Source organism: Neovison vison, chromosome 6, assembly GCF_020171115.1.
Source record: "Neovison vison isolate M4711 chromosome 6, ASM_NN_V1, whole genome shotgun sequence".
Lineage (NCBI taxonomy): Eukaryota > Metazoa > Chordata > Mammalia > Carnivora > Mustelidae > Neogale > Neogale vison.
The window spans coordinates 69,745,714-69,762,593 of NC_058096.1; the positions used below are offsets into that span (position 1 = coordinate 69,745,714).

The 16,880-nt window shown below is 41.8% G+C and overlaps 1 protein-coding gene across 2 annotated transcripts in view; it reads right to left on the minus strand.

The window, feature by feature from the left end:
- The window catches only part of SLC9A9 (solute carrier family 9 member A9), a 686,028-nt gene that overhangs the window by 6,137 nt on the left and 663,011 nt on the right, over window positions 1-16,880 (minus strand). The gene's annotated exons all lie outside the window — the stretch shown is intronic.

A 16,880-nucleotide genomic window follows, 5' to 3' on the forward strand; every position in this document is an offset into this window, starting at 1 on the left:
TGTCTACAAAGAAGTCAAGTGAGCATACAGGGAGATGAACCCTCTTCAAGCCCAGAGGAGAGTTCTCACCAGAACCCAGTCATATCAGCACCCTGATCTCAGACTTCCAGCCTCTAGAACGGGGAGGAAATCAACATCTGTTGTGTAAACCACCTGGTCTATGCTATGTTGTTATGGCAGCTTGGGCAGATGAACACACGCCCTCACTCTGACCCTCTTTAAAAATCTCTGTGAGCCCTAAAGAGCTGTTCTTTTTCTTCTTCTTCTTCTTCTTTCTTTCTTTCCTTTTTTTTTTTTTTTTTAAAGATCTTATTTACTTATTTGACAGAGAAAGAGAGAGTGAGCGTGCAATTAGGCAAAGTGGCAGGGAGAGGGAGAAGCAGGATCTCCACTGAGCAGGGATTCTGATGAGGGACTCGATCCTGGGACCCTGGGATCATGACCTCAGTTGAAGGCAGCTGCTTAACCCACTGAGCCACCCAGGTGCCCCTGAAGAGCTATGTTCTATTTTGGCTTTTCTAAACTTGCTTCGTCATGAAGATCATCTTGGACATTTATTAAAAATTCAGATTTCCAAGTCCTCCGCTGGAGAGTCTGATCTGGCAGGTCTAGGAAGTAGCCTGTGACTCTGTCTTTTACAGAGAGTCTGTATTTTCAGCCCCCCAGATGCCTGGTGATTAGGCAAGGATGGAACACGATGCTCTCTCTCTGGAGTGGTGCCCAACACAAGAGATTCAAAAATTTTAAATAGGAAGAAAAAAAAAACATGGTCTCTTATGTTCACAAAGCCATCATGTTTAGGGTGAGGGGAGGTATAAGGTAAGTCCATTTGGCCCTGAACCCAGGTCTGTCTAATGTAATGGATGCTGCCAAATGTTCCATATTGTCTGGGGGATGGGCCAGATAGTTGGCTCAAAATGATGAAGCCTTGATGATGTTACACCTGGGTGAATTAATGAAGCAACGTGTCTGGGCTTGTGTAGGAAGACTGTGCCTACTGGAAGTGTTTGCATGTGTTTGTATGTATAAGCTTGATACACAGTCTTGTTATTTGGATAAAGTACTCATCACTGCATGGCTGTGCAAAGAACAAAAGTGTATTTACCTCTGTATAGGCTTTTCAAGAATATACCCCAGACTCTTCCATTTATAAAGCATTTCTATATGTCTTATTTTCTCCTTACAACTGTAGGTGAGAATTATAGTCCCATTTTGCAGATCAAGGAATTGTGAACAGATGGCTTTTCAACTCTCTTCTTTTTTTTTTTTTTTTTTTAAAGATTTATTTATTTATTTGAGGGGCGCCTGGGTGGCTCAGTGGGTTAAGCCGCTGCCTTCGGCTCAGGTCATGATCTCAGGGTCCTGGGATCGAGCCCCACATCAGGCTCTCTGCTCAGCAGGGAGCCTGCTTCCTTCTCTCTCTCTCTGCCTGCCTCTCTGCCTGCTTGTGATCTCTCTCTGTCAAGTAAATAAATAAAATCTTTAAAAAAAAAAAAAACGATTTATTTATTTATTTGAGAGAGAAAGCGTGTGGGAGGGGCAAAGAGGGAGAATGAGAATCTTAAGTAGACTCCCTGCTGAGCATGGAGCCTGATATAGGGCTTGATTTTAGGAGCCTGAGATCCTGACCTGAGCTGAAACTAGGAGCTGGGATGCTTAACCGACTGAAACACATAGGTGCCCCTCTTCTAATCTCCTCTTACCTGTTTTTCCAGGGTGCATTTAGCTTTCAGTGCTGGCTTGGCACCAGATGGTCAGGGATCAATGGCAGGTGGGTGGAGAAGAATAAGTACGTCCTGTAGTGGGAGCCAGCCTTGCCCTCCAAGCCCACACGTTCCTGCAGAAAACCAGGGGTCCCACTTGCTGTTGACTTGCTGAGTCCCCACACTGTTGTTTACATAGCATCCTTGGACAAAACTAGCAGAGGACACACCACATTTCATGCACCTCTCACGCTTCAATTCCAATACACAAATCACACTCCTTCTGCTTTGTTTCTCAGGAAATGTGGCCGAGTAAATTGAGTATGTTTTCCCTCATCCCTGTGCATAGATCAGATTTCATAATTGAACACTCACTCTCTTGCCATTTTGGGTAGATCTGTGCAGAGCCATGCTGCGGAGCTGGGGCTTAGGGTTCAGGTTGGAGGAAGGCTTTAAGAGTCCAAACAAGAAGGCTTCTTCTTTCAGCTGTTTTATCCCTCTATTCCCTCTGCTTCGAGGGTGGACTTCCAAATTTGCACCAGGCGCTTGCAGAGAACGTAGGAATAAGATCCTGCCTTTGCAGCAGCCACTCTATTTCAAGAACGAGCCTATCAATATGGCACCTCCTCCTAGGCGATCCATGAAGTTATGGTTTAAAAATAAGGAGAAGGCAGAAACCCTCTATTCACCTACGCAGATGGACATACGCTTCTTCATTTGACAATCCTAACCTTTACCATCTTAAAGGAAACTACTCTCGACAACTGCTGGGGCAGAAAGGGAGCAGCAAATGCCAGAATTAACACATGATGGGTAAGCGGAACTGCCTGGAGGAAGCCAGCATGGAGCGACAGCTATTCCTTGAGCCTCGTCTTTGAGCTCTGCTACTCTTCTGCCGATGTGGTGAAGGGCCCTCCTTTCAAGGCCAAACTAGTGTGTGTCTCCCCCCACCCCCCCAGGCTTCTCAGACCCACCAGGCTGAGCTGCTTCAGCTCCCTGGCTGTTCTGTAGCGATGTGTATGTATATATCTGGTAGCATTTGTCACCTGTCTAGAAGCTACTTGTTTACATCCCCACCTTCCTTTAAGCTCCTTGAGGGCAAGAACTTTATTATTATTATTTAGCAAAATATTCATACTGTAGAATGAAAAAGGCATACATCAAACCTCACCAGTCCAATGTACAGACTAGTGGATCATTACAAAGCAAGAAAATCACCCAGACCAGGAAACAGAACTTTGTTTCCCAGCCCCAAAGCCCCTTCTAAGTGTCTTGTCCTAATGCAGGCTCCACCCTCTCCACAAGGAGCTACTATCCTGATTTGTATACTAATCACTTCCTTGAGTTTCTATTATAGTTTTATTGCTCAAGACTGAACCATAGTTCAGTCTTGCCTGCTTTTTAAAAATGTGTTATGCCTTTTAATCTGTAGATTCCTCCTTCACCCTTTTAATTTCTTTACAATTTACCTGCTGTAGAATGTGGGCCATTTGACTGTGGAGTTTCCTATCGTCTGAACCTTGCTGATCCCACGCTCTCCTGTGCAGCCCAGCATGGTCCCCTGCCCTTGGTATTTCCTGTAAACTGCCAGTTGCCTCCAGAGATTAGATCCGATTCACCTTCTCTTCAAGACTCTGGCAAGACTAAGGAAGGCATGTCATCTCTCGCTGTGCCTCCTTGTGTGATTTGAGCAGCCACGAGCGTGTAATACCTATAACTTTTTGCTCACTGGAGACAGCAAATAGTGAAGCTCTAATTATTTATATAATATATGAATCATATTATTATGTATTATATTATTATAGTATTACTATGTTATTTGTACATATAAATTTATTAGGTAGAATACTTTTATAAAGAGACATTTTCATTTATTCTATTGGGATATTTAGTGGCATAGTCAATATAGGAAAGACAAGATAAATACTTGATTTATTTCATCCATTTACCAGTTTCCAGCTGATTCGTTATCATCCTCTGAAAATGATTGATTCTTTGTTTAAATATCATTAAAGGGCAACGAATTTAAATGAATTTGATTGTAATTATTATCATTGTTGAAGCTCAAACTGACCCATCTGTGGTCAGTGGGAGTCTTTCAAGTTTGGCTCCTGAGTGTTATTGACATGATGTCAGTATCTTTGATAGCTTCTCTGTCATCTGTATGACAACTTGTTCTAGGCTCATCTTGAACATTGCCTGTTTCAGACCTCAAACCAACCATTTCTCCAAAATTCTCTGATTTCTTTTAGTGAGAAGTGGTGTTTTAACAGTGAACTCTGGATGCCAAGAGTGGCGATACCCACTGGTAAATGTTCAACAACTGAGTCTTTTTTTTAAAACTGAATTTGTAGCACTTCCCAGTTTCCATGCTATAAACACTCTCATTATGGCTGTTTTCGATAGATCAACATGAAGTCACTGAACGTGGAGTTGGGACGAGATGTGTACAATCTGTTCTCACCAGCTAGTGCAGACCAGCTTCATCATGCCACTAGTTACGTATCTCCTGAGTTACTATGGATACTTCCAATTCAAGTTCAAGAATTTTGGATTCTCAAGGACATAAGGAATGATAGAATTGGAATAGTCTATAAGTACTCATTTGTTTTATCCTTTATTAAATATATAGTAGTCTCAGAATAATAATAATAGTAATGATAATACTGATAGTACTACCATAAAAAGTTACATAATACATTAAAAAACTTTTACCTATCCTCCTTATATTCTAACTTCCATTTAAAAAAAAACCCTATTGCACAACTATATGTAGTTATACTGTATTTACATTGTCAGATCATATAGACATTACGTTCTGCACCCTCTCTCTTAGCTCTTGTTTAGTCCAGGCTCCCTGGGTAACTGTGTACTTAATACTAACCCTCCAGCCTTATGTCAATGCTTTTTCAGTAATTTTGATTTTCTGAAGCTTGTTCTTTAGTAGAATGCTCAGGAAGGATTCATGGAAAAATTCTTGAATCCTTGCAGATTGATAACAATTTGTGCCCTTTATACTTTGAAAGTCTATTTTTCTGGAAATAAAATTATTGGCTTATACCTTTCTTTGTTTGATTATTTTACATCCATTTTTAGTTTATTTTGACATAATTAGTTGCTCTTGAAAAGTATAATGAAAATGTAACTTTCTTTCCTTTCTGAATCACATGGACTTTTCCCCTTAGATGCCAAAAGGACTTTTCTTTAAATTTCATTAATTTCACTAAAGTTTTTCTGATGTTGGTTGTTCTAGGTTGATAGTCTCAGGTACATGGTGTGCTCTTCCAGTGTATAGTTGCAAATGTGTCTATTTCCTTGCTTTGCTTTTTTTCTTCAGGGACTCCTATTTTCTGGATGTCTGATCTTAGCCCGTTTTCAATATTTGTCACTTTCCCTCAAATCCTTTTTATCTTTTTATTCATTTCTTTCTGATTTAAAACTTTTTTCTTTCTTTTTATCTGCTGCTTCTTTTAAGGTATTATTCACTGTGTTTATTTGCTTTTTTATTTCTTCTAATTTACTATTTATTCTGGTATGAGTCTTTTTCTTCATTTCAAATTATTTTCAGAGTTTTTTCTACTTCTGATTTATGCCATCATTTTTGTAATGTTTTAACTTGTTTTATTGTAATATATTATACTTTTGACCTACTTCTGGCATACGTTCACTGTAGTGATGCTATTTTGCTTTTTATCCTCTTTTTTTCTTTCAATAACTCTCTATGAGATTTGACTTTTGTCTTTTTCTGGTTTTGTTTTGTTTTGTTTTCAGTGTAAAATTAGTTTTCTTATACTGATTGAAGGAGGCAGTTTTCAGGAAAGCTTTTTTTTTTTTTCAATCTCATATGATTCCCTCTTCCCTTGTTTTTGTACAGTGATAAGCATGGTGACTTGCATACTGGGCTTTCCTGAGCTGTTCTCCTCCTCAGCAGATCTGGACCTGGTCTTTCCTTTATTACTATCTTTGTCCAGCTCAATTTGGATTCCACTCCAGGTAACTACTCCTGAGTGCAGGACCTTGCCCTGATAGGGAGTCCTGATGGATCCATTCTAAAAGGTCTCAACAGCTCCAGCCCTTCAGTCTTTCTTACTTGGACCTTCCGTTGACTCTTAGTAGAGAGGGCAATACTCCTCATTCCCTGCTCCGACTCGAATTTCAGAGATGTTTATCAGATTAGCCCACCTACCCTTTTCAGGAAATACTACTGACTACTTAGGAATACTCCTGTTTTCAGGTCCATCAGATACTGCCCTATTGCTTCCTTTTTCTCCCTTCATGGCCACTTATGTTGATGATAGTTTGTCTCTACTAACTTATAATTTGAAGTTTGTGAGAAAACTAGCCCCTAGTTTTTTTTAAATGTGTCCATGGATTTTGGTTTTATTATTATCTATTATTATTTTATTATTATCTATTATTATTTTATTATTGTCTATTATTATTTGCCTTTTTTTAATGTAGGGATTTGGAGAGACTGAAAGATTGCTGTTGATGTCACTGTCATCTTCCCAGAATGGAGAAGTGCTTCTTCACCTTCCCTGGCCTTGGAATGGGTGCTCTGAAAAATTGCCCATATACTCATCATTTGCATGCAATTTCACATGACCTTTCGGAGACTTCTTAGATGCCTTCAAGTACATCCATGCTCCCCTAGAGGTCCCAAGCTAGGAAACTCTGGTCAGGAGCGATTAAGTATTAAGGATGAGGGCAGACTAAAGGCTGATAAAAAGTGGTGTACTTGCTACCCTATTTGTACTGGGAGTTGGTTTTGTCAATGATATCTCTGAGACCTACCTATCAAATGTTAAGATAATTCTATTGGGCTCCTTGTTTCCAGACAGACAAGCCAGAGACAGAGAAAGGGCATGGAATTTGTTGGAAAGGTTAAAGGAAAGATGACAGTGGCAGGCTACCAAAGCAACCAACGTAAGTAGGACAAGTGGACATCAGATAAGCAAGGAGGGAATGTTGGAATCATGAGGCTGGAGGAAACTTGAGAGTTCATCTGATCCACAGCCTCAGATCTTAAACAGAGTAGATAGTCTAAACCTAGAGTTTCTCCAAGCATGGTCACCTGAGCATCTGCACCAGAATTTCCTGGTTTGCTTGTTAAAATGCAGATTCCCAGGCTCCAAAACCTGACCCTCTTGGATGGGAGTTCTAGTAATCTGAATTTTACCAGTTGCCTGAAAAACCACTGGTCTAAATGATGCAGAGAAGTATGGCATCTGGTTTCTTGAAGGATTCTGGGTGTGGAGGTGCCCCATCTTTGAGCTGCACAGTACAACAATAATAACAATGAAAATGATAATATCACCTTTGCTTTAGTCAGCTTTTCCTCCTACTATTGTGTCCTCAAGACTTGTCCCTTTGAACAGAGGTGATCAACGGATTTCCAGGAATTTTTGCTGCCTATCACATGCAGTTGAGATCCACTTGTGCCATATGGAATGCTACATTTGGCTCAAGTTGTTTTGAGAGAAAACAGTTCTGGAGAAAATTGCTGCTGCTACTCACATGGAGTGCATCTTGGCTTTTGGTGGCCTCTGATTATAGGAACTGCCAGACACACTCTGAGAGCTCACAGTGATTTGACAACAGACCATTCTAAGTTACCTCCCTGGAGTGTGTTGGAGAACTGGGCTTTGAGAAGTAACTCTGCTCCAACATTCCAAGTATCTGCTCTGGTTTGGAGGGAAATTTCTATTTGATTTCTTCCTCCAACACTGATTGGATGTAGTCTTATGAATGCTGGAGCCTCAGCTGGCTACCCCAGAATTTACATTTAGCACACAGGTGGTCAGCCCTGCCCAAGCCCTCTCTGGCTCACTCAGTATGCCAGGGGACCAGACCCTTCCCCTCCACTCCCAGAAGAGTGCGTGCCTGGGGGGGGACTAAGCTCCATGTGCACACGGGCAGGGATTCCATGAGGGATGCGTATCTTCTACTTTTGGGGGAAGACGAAACAGTCCTTTCTGTATCGGTAACTGCAGTGTGGAGCCTGGGGGTCAGGACTCCCAGAGCATGAATTTAAAGTGGAAACTACCTTGGGCACTTTCATGGGGTGGGATATAGCAGACAACAAACAGATGGCTGAGGTTCTGGCTGCTGTAACTGCTACAGAGTTTGAGCAGAAATCTCCAACTCTTTATGTTCTCGACTTTCTCGTTCCTAAGGAGGCACATGACGTTATGTTAGCTCTGGTTAGGTAACTACTTAGATATTGCGATTACCTAGTGTATTTGTGTCCCAGGACTGCCATAACAAAGTACCACGAACTGAGTGGCTTCAAACAACAGGAATTTTTGGTTTCACAGTCCTGGAGGCTAGAAGTCTGAGATCAAGTTGTTGGCAGGGTTGGTTCTTCTGAGGGCTCGGCCCATGCATCTCTCCTAGCTTCTGGTAAGAGTCAGCAATTCTGGGTTTTCTTTCCTTGGCTCATAGTGCATTACTCCAACCTCTACTTCCACCATCCCATACTGTTTTCCCTGTGTCTTCACGGGACCAAAGTCTTCTCATAAGCAAACCAGTGATACTGGATCAGGGAGCCACCCATTCCAGTATGACTTCACCTTAATTAATTGCATCTACAGTGAACCTATTTCCAAATTAGGTTACATTTTGAGGTATCGGGGGTTGAAATTTCAATAATTTTAAAAATCGAATTATTTTTTAAATAATTCAGCTTATAGTTTTTTTCTTCTTCTGAAAAATCCCAAGTCTTCTATTTATTAAAAAATTTTTTTGGTACTAGTTAAAAAGACAGGCTAAATGTGAATCATAGCTTTGCCACTTATTATCTATGAGTGGGCAAATTTCCTAAGCTCTTCGAGCCTCATTTTTGTCATCCCTAAAATGGAAATAGCTTATAATAGTGACCTCATAGGGAAGAGGATTGAGTGCGATGAAAATAGATACAATTTTTAGCACAGTTTCAGGCACATAATAAGCACTCAGTAAATATTAGTTAACATTATTACTATTTTTTCACTGCGTCCCTTAAGGAGCTTTATAAGTATTAGAAATATATTTCAAACATCCCCAAGTCAATTTACTCACGGAACACCCACCACATACCCTGCAGAATTCATAATATTTCTTCTGCTGGCCTTTGGAGCCCTGAGACAGATATTGCGAAGTTTCTCTCAGAAGATTCCCTTCCCTTCTTGGAGCAACACCCAAGGCAGGGTGTCCAGGGGGCAGTGCTCATTGTCTCCAGACAGCATGACTGCAATGGAGCATTTACATTGCGAGGGTCCTAACACAGGAACGACCAATCTCTGTAGGAATGAGATGCTTGCTCAGAAAGTGGGTGTTTTCATAGCGGGCATCGGGTTTCTAAGATCACCCGAGAGCAGACCTTCCTCATCATCACATTTGTTTCTCTGGGCTTTCATTGTCCTTGAGGCCACTCTAACTTTCCTGTATTCTCAGTGTACCTTCTCTGGCCACTCAGCAGATTCTGGAGCCTGTGTGCCCTGTGGCTCTTTAGGAAGACAAAACTTTCTCGCAACATTCCTCTGGCCCCCCCACCCGCCCCAGAAATGCTGACTCCTGTAACCCACTGCGTTTGTTATGGCTATGGGAATCAGGGTATGCGACATTAGGTTATTTTTGAGCTATGAAATGAAGCCCATTCGGGAGACATCAGAAGCTCTATTTCCTTTGACTGACAAGACACAAGAGGAGAGTTCTTTGTTGTTACAGGGTCACATGTCATAAATAATCTCATTCTCCTCTCCAGGCACATTTTTCTCTCAGACACAGTCACTTTCAATTTTTTTTTTTCTTTTTTTTACTTCCAACCCCTGCCTGGAAATACATTTTACAATTGCTACTCAGTACATGCCCTAGCATCTGCTCCGTCATACATATATAACACTAAGAATACTTTGGCGATGCACTTGGATCTGTTCCTGTTCCTATGGCTTATCCTCTGGTATTCCCCTGTCCTATCCTGTCTTAACCCATTCTATTCTGTCTGTCTTCTATTAAGCTTATACGAGATATCACTAGTGTGCACTAATAGCCAAGCCTCCTCCTTTCTCAGGTAACTGAAGTAGGTGCATCAGCTTTTTTGAAGGAGGGGGTTGTTAGAGGACTTATTTTGGCCAATGTGTATGGTTATAAGTGACTCGTGTCATTTCTACCCTGAAACATAAACTGGAAACCTCTATTGTGATTAATCCACCATGATTATTTAGGGCTGGCATGCAACCTCGCAGCTGACTTCTTCTCTGCCACAGTGACCCAAGGAGGCCTTGGGTTGACATAGCAGAGCCGCAGGCCTAGAGTGTTGGATCACTGAACTGCCACATCCTTTGCAGCCTTTAAGTGCGAGAGAAGTAAACTGCGTGATGGGCCACTGAGAGTTGGGAAATGTTTGTTACTGCGGCAGAGTCTATCCTCTTCTGACTAATACAGTATTGTCTTCCCTTTCATTTGTTGTTTAGAAATGCTGGTCATGATCCATATGGGTAGTCTCCTCTAGTTTGCAAATCATTTTCCCAAAGCATCTGCCACATCGACAGCCCTGAAGTATAAAAGAGAGAGGACTCTCCATAGTGGAGGGGAGACAAATGCCAGCACTGTCTCTCCTCAGGGTCCTAACTTCCTGGAGTTGGTTGATGTCAGGAATAAGGACTAAGTCATTGTGTGACTAGGATCCTAGAGAGTAGGCTGCGATGGTGGGGTAGGTACCAGGGACTGGTTCTAAAGATGACTGAGTAGTGAACTTGGGCTTTCTGTGGGATTTTTGCCTTTTGGATATATGTGGCTCCAGATTCAGGCCTCATGTATTCTTGACCCTTGAACTTCATTGCCCTCTGTTGATCCCATCCCACTTACCTTTCTAACCTTATACCCCACACTCTTTCACAAATCTTAGTTCCTGATAAATGAAATTAGGCGCTGATTCGCGTTTATGTATCACTGTGTTTCTGGGCCTTTGCATATGCGGTTCCCTCCATTTGAACAACTTTTCTTTTCAGCTGGCACTTGGAAATCTTCAATTTATTCAGACAGAGCTCAACTGTCACTGCCTCTGAAATCTCATTGAACTTTTATTTACTGCTCTCTTAGGATTCATCAGTCTCCACTAACATAGTTATTAAAGTATATTTCTCTTTCTCCAATCTCATCTTGGGCCAGATCTGCTTCTCTTTTAGTTTTTTTCATAAAATTCTATCCAAATAAAAGTGTTCCTTTGAACAATAACCAAAACACATACCCCAAAGTTAGAAAACCCACGGACTTAAAAAAATAAGGTTAATTTAACTGAAGTTGACATGGAAAACCTCTCTTGACAACTCACAGTTCCCATATCCACCAAATTCTTTATGGACTTTTATCTTTGTATGCTCTGTTTCCATTACAATGTCTTTCCTCACTTTGTCTTTCAGGGAGACCTGTTCATTCTTAAAGCCTATGGACTTGGGGTACCTGGTTAGTTCAGTGGATTAAGCCTCTGCCTTCAGCTTGGATCATGATCTCAGGGTCCTGGGATCGAGCCCCGCATTGGGCTCTCTGCTCAGCGGGGAGCCTGTCTCTGCCTGCCTCTCTGCCTACTTGCGATCTCTCTCTCTCTGTCAAATAAATAAATAAAATCTTTTAAAAAAATAATAAAGCCTATGGACTCAATCTGCTAGTATTTCCCTACCCAATCTCCAGTCTCTTACAACAGAAGGAGATTCTATTTCCTCAGCAGATTGAATGGCAATGAAATAGAAGAAGTTTGTTGAGTAGAATTTCTAGAGAAGTTCCTTAAAGATAGCGTTAGTTTTGCTCTTTCCCCCTTCTTGCCTGGAACTTAAATGGGCTGTCTGAAGCTCCAGCAGCCATATTAGGGCCATAAGTTATACTTCAGGATAGAAGCTGTATACTAAAGACTATAAAGGACAAAGATAGAAGGATCAGAGAAATATTGATGACATCATGGAAGTCTATAACCAGCTGTTGATTGTCTAATGCTGGACTTCTTTTACATGAGATGAAAAAATCTATACAATTAAGCCATGGTTATTTAGATTTTTCCATTAAATATGGCCAAACATGGTCCTAATGGACACATAGTTCAGTGCAAATAGTACCTCTTTGTGTCTATCCCTGTATTCTAACTAGAGAATTTTTTCACTGGGGCTCCCACAGGCCTTCATTCAGACCTCTCTGATTACATTAATCACAGTATATCAGAATTATTTGCCTATATATCTCCTCTTCTGTTAGACTGTGAGTTCCTTGAAGGAGAAACCTTTTCTCATTCTCTCTTGTGTCTGCAGTGATTAATGTCCGGTAACTGGAAATGAGTATTCTCGACTAATGTTTGTTGAATTTAATTGAGACTTGAAAAGCACTGCGGGTTTTCTGTGAACATGCAAATTATTTTGGGGGAAGGTATTATCTGAAACCTGAACCCTATTTGGGATTTCGTTGGTGAGAAATAAAGTCATGGGAAATGGCACTGGGTGGGAGTCTTAGGGACCAGGTGTGAGAGATGAGTAAGGCTGGACTGGCCCCTGGAAGGAAAGGTGGGAAAACTGCAGCCGAGGATTTGGGGTCTGTCTGGATCTCCCAAGGGTGGCTCTCCTTTGCTGTTACGTTTTCCTGGATACAAAACCTCACTCCCCTGGAAAGCCCTGAGAAGAGACTGCCAGCATAAGGAATGCTTTACATTGCCCCTCCTGCCTCTCTGAAAGGCAAAGCTTCTCTCCCGAGACTGGGTATCACAGATAACTGACTCCTTGGGCACACCTGCAAGTCCCTCCTATGTGCCCCAGCCCTGTCCCTTTGGTCCTCCTGAACCACTTTGGAAGGGTCCGTCACTCTTGAGTTGCAAGATTAAATGAATGCATGTTTGGATAAGATGCTTTTGGGCCCTAGATCAAAGTCTTCACTGCTCAGGGTCTGGACCCCTTTCAGGGCAGGTATAAAACCTGCCTTCCCCTTCTAGTGAGTTATGGGGGCAAAAAGAGAGAAGTGCTGCCCCTCTCCACCATATCAATACATCTTCTCCGGAGGAGAGCTCAGATGGTGTACTCAGAAACCAACGTACTGAGAAAATGGAGAGACGTACTTTCTGTTAAAACCACTCAAAAATTTTATCGGCATGGACATGATCTTTTGGCCAAAAGAAATCCTCCGCTGGAGAGCAAATGAAGCCATGCTTCATAATATGCTTATTCTATCCTTGTAAAAATAATAAGAAGTGTTTTGGTAGGTTTGTGCTGTGTGTTTGTGTGCCTGCTTTAAACAACAGTTCCAGGGCCTTTTTCTGGAAGTCACTGATCTGGATCTATGCCAAACCAGTGGCAGGAGCTGTCCTGCTTGCCCCTGGAAAGGAGGAGAAAGCACTGAGTCGTTATACAACTTCACTCTCCTAAATCAAACCTTCCATTTGCCATGATTATTTACCATTGCTTTGTAATTGTGAGCAGACAGCTGAGCGGAGCTGGAAGTCTATTCATTCTTTAAAGTGACATAAAGTGGCACTTGGAGTCCCAAATGATAATTGTTCTTTTCTCCTTGTTAATATCTAACCACTGCTAGGAGTTCTGTGAAAGATTCATTTAATGCCAGCTCCAGAAATTTCTGTGGGATTTGGCTCTTGGCCTCTTTTTTGAAACCCAATTTGAAATCACCCTGAGGAACTGGGAAGGCTGAATTGATTGTGACCTTCAATTCAGCATTCCTCTCTAACTATTTTAGCAGTATGGAGAACTTTCCCTCATTTACATCCCTCTACTACTCAGTAGTGGTCATGGCTAAGAAGTATCGGCAGTTTCTCAGAAATATGATTACTCTGAGGACACTTCCAGCTCAGTCGGAATGTTAGGAATTCGGATCTGGCCAGGAAACTAGGTCTTAGCAGATTTCCACTGTGGTGTCTAGACAAAAACCTGAAGCCCATGGGAACCACTGTGCAGTGGTGGAAAGGTCCTTGTGTTTTGGCCATGCTCTTCGGGGTTTCCCCCACTCCACACTCAAGTCATCATTTAGGGATAAGCTGTCAAACCTAGTAAAAGTTTTTGCTGACACCATGAGTGATACAGACAGCAGCATCCCTTTGGCTGTACATGAGGTTTCAAACATCCTTGCGATCCCTGCTGATCAACTTCCAGTAGCGTAGGAAAGGTAAATATATGCTGATATCAATAGGCCATTCTATAGTATGGATGAGTTTCTGCTATTCTTGCCTCTCCAATTTCAAATCCTATGCAAAACTTTTGAGTTTCTGACCTGGGCTGGAATAAAAAGCAGTAAGTTCATGCCTCTCTGACCCTCTGGTTCAGGATTGCCATGTTAATGGTGTCCAGCATTTACCAAAGGGTAAGAATGTTGGAATTTCTACGTTAAGCACTTTTATGAATAATCTCTTTTAATCCTGGGAGGTAGTTTTATCATTGCTCCCATTTTATGGGTGAGGAAACTCAGGCACAGGGAGGCAAAGGAGCCAGCCCATGCCATCCAGCTAGGAAGTGGTGAAGCCAGGATGAGAACTCAGGCTGCAGTAATGTCAGCCCGACTCCTCCATCTCTTTGACTCTGGAACTCAGTGCAGCATGATCACATCAGTGGCCTGGAAAAGAGTCATCAGTGGTGACTCTTAGGAGGGCTTAGAAAAGAACTTCACTTTTCTAAATTCTCTGAGGCTGCTTCAGCACCATTCATTCCTGAGGCCTTCAACCCAACAGGTGACTGCAGCCCAGGAGCTTTGTGGCATGATTCATGGACTTGGGTTGGGAGAAATACCCACAATTTGGTATTTGCCAATGGGAGAGTTTCCTGGAGACTTCCGCTGGCAACGGTTGGAGTTTTAACATTTTTTGTCCCATGTATCACTGGTTGTTTGAGGAGAAAGAAGAGAAGGAAAGAAAAAAAAAGGACGGAACAGAAGAAGAACAGAAGAGAAGAACAGAAGAAGAACATCCCTACTTTCTGTGATAGTTTAGAGGTTCTATTCATGAGCAGTAGTGTTTCAAGCATTTTAGGAATTGGATACACAGTTGAGACAGTATGAAATGTGGCTTATAACCCAGAACCCTGGTGAGCGATGCATGTAGAACTGAAAGATTCTTTTCTCTTTCATCCAACAAGACAGAGGTCAAGGGCTTTCAGAAATTGGTGACTTTGGAAGTGGGAGAATTTTCATATCACACAGTCATCTGCTGACCGAATGATAGGTGTAATTTTTTAGTTGTTGTTTTTAAGAGTGTTTGCAAAGAAAGGTGTGTGTTTTCTGCAGTTGGTAGTTGTAGAGAAGGAGTGAGGGTCTCACTAAACCTTCCAAGGACCTGCCTGAGAGCTCAGATAATGCCCTGGACCAGTGTGCACAGTGCCACTGGACGCAGAGGCTCTGTGACCTTCTTGAGGACTTGGGGGTGGCCAAGACAAACAAACATCCCAGGGCCCTTTCTATTGGCCTCTGTGGGGCCACAGGACTCCTGACACCATTCAGAGCCCATGAAGTAAGTCTGAAATTTCGAAAGGAGACTAAAGCATTCTCAGTACAGGCAGTGCTTAGGGTCTCCACTGTCAGCCACTCCTTGGTGAAATCCCCTCTGGCTCCCTAACTTCCTTTCTGATGGAGACTCAGAGTGTTCTTGCTAAGCTAAGCCTGAATTGTTGTGCACTATAGACTGATACTGTTTTTCTCCTTTTGATGCTTCCCAGTTTTGGGATACAGTTCTAGATCTGAGTGGAGCTGGAGAACCACCACACCAGATTTCAATGACAGCAGATAACCATGGGGATGGTATCTTCTGGTGTTCCCCCAGGAAACAAATAACTCAGATGAACTCCTAGCTCGAGAAAACTGGTGCCAATGCAGGCAACCTTTGGGTTATTAGAGCCTGTGTCATTAGAAGTCTTAAAGCAGGATGTGGTTCCCGTATTTCAGGACCTCACGAGATATGTGTCAACATCTCCATCTCTCGGGTTCTTCTCTGTCCTGGTAACTGGGTTGATGTGAAATGGGGAATGATTGCTGGGAATCAGGAAAGGCCCCAGAATGCCCACCAAGGTAGCTCTAGATGGAGAGTTGGTATCGACCTGGAAAAGGTGGCAAAGCTGACATTTCTTATTCTGTACTCCTTTCGCTTGGGCAGCTCACACTTTGGGCAAAAGACCTTCCTTTGTCAATTTAGAAGACTGCTAATAAAGTAAACCAATTTATTTGATGACTCAAAAAAATAAATAGCCCCTTAAGGGGCAGAGATCAAGGGTGCTATAGATTAAGAGCAAAACTTCTTTTACCCCTTCTTTACAGTCTGGGAGTTTCTTTTCCTGTGCTTACCATTGCCAGCTTTTCTTGTGATTTGGGGTTTCATTTCTATGATTCACAGGTTCCTGAAGTTGAAAGAAGAACCTGGAGCAGACTGCCCATTGTTTTGAGTTATCCTTGCAAATTCTCTTTCTCTTTGCCTTCACAACTAAGGAGCTGACTCTATAGCTAGTCCTCAGAGTTTGGAATAATTCACGTTGCTGCTATTCAGGCAGGCCAATACAATCATTTCCTTATTTTCTGCTTAGCACCTAGTCCTTCAGAGGTAATGGAATAAGAGTGAGTTAGTTTATAGAATTGTTGCATCTGTGGACCTTTGCACTTTCCAATTTTTTTAAATTTTTATTTTTTATTATTATGTTCAGTTAGCCACTGCAAGCTCCTTTGCACTTTAATTAGAAATGGCCTAGGTTAAGGGAATTGCATAATGTGGACCCCAAAGGGGATATTAGACATTAAATGTTTCCCAGAGACAACTATTTGGGTTTCCTAAGGGGACTCTAAATTATACCAAGTGCTTACTTTTAAGTAAAACTAGGGTGGTGTTCTCCAGTGGATTTTTGGCTTGTACCAAAAAAAAGTCTTCCTGGAAGAAAAACAAATTTGGGCTTTTGACCGATTTGTTTATATTCAGAAAAGCTGAAACGGAATTAATTTTGTATGTGCAGAACTGGTCATTGCTTCTCCTGTGGACAGTAAGACAATAGGGGAAAAAGGAACATTTCCTTCTGAACAGAATTGTAGTGAATCAAGAACTAAAGAGCTTATGGAAAATAGCTTTCAAATGATTATTTTTGTTTGCTTAAATGCTTGATTATGATGATTGTAATTCCGACTATACACAGAGAGAGCATGGAATAAAATGCTAAGCCTAGACTCCTTTATAACAAAACCCAAAGA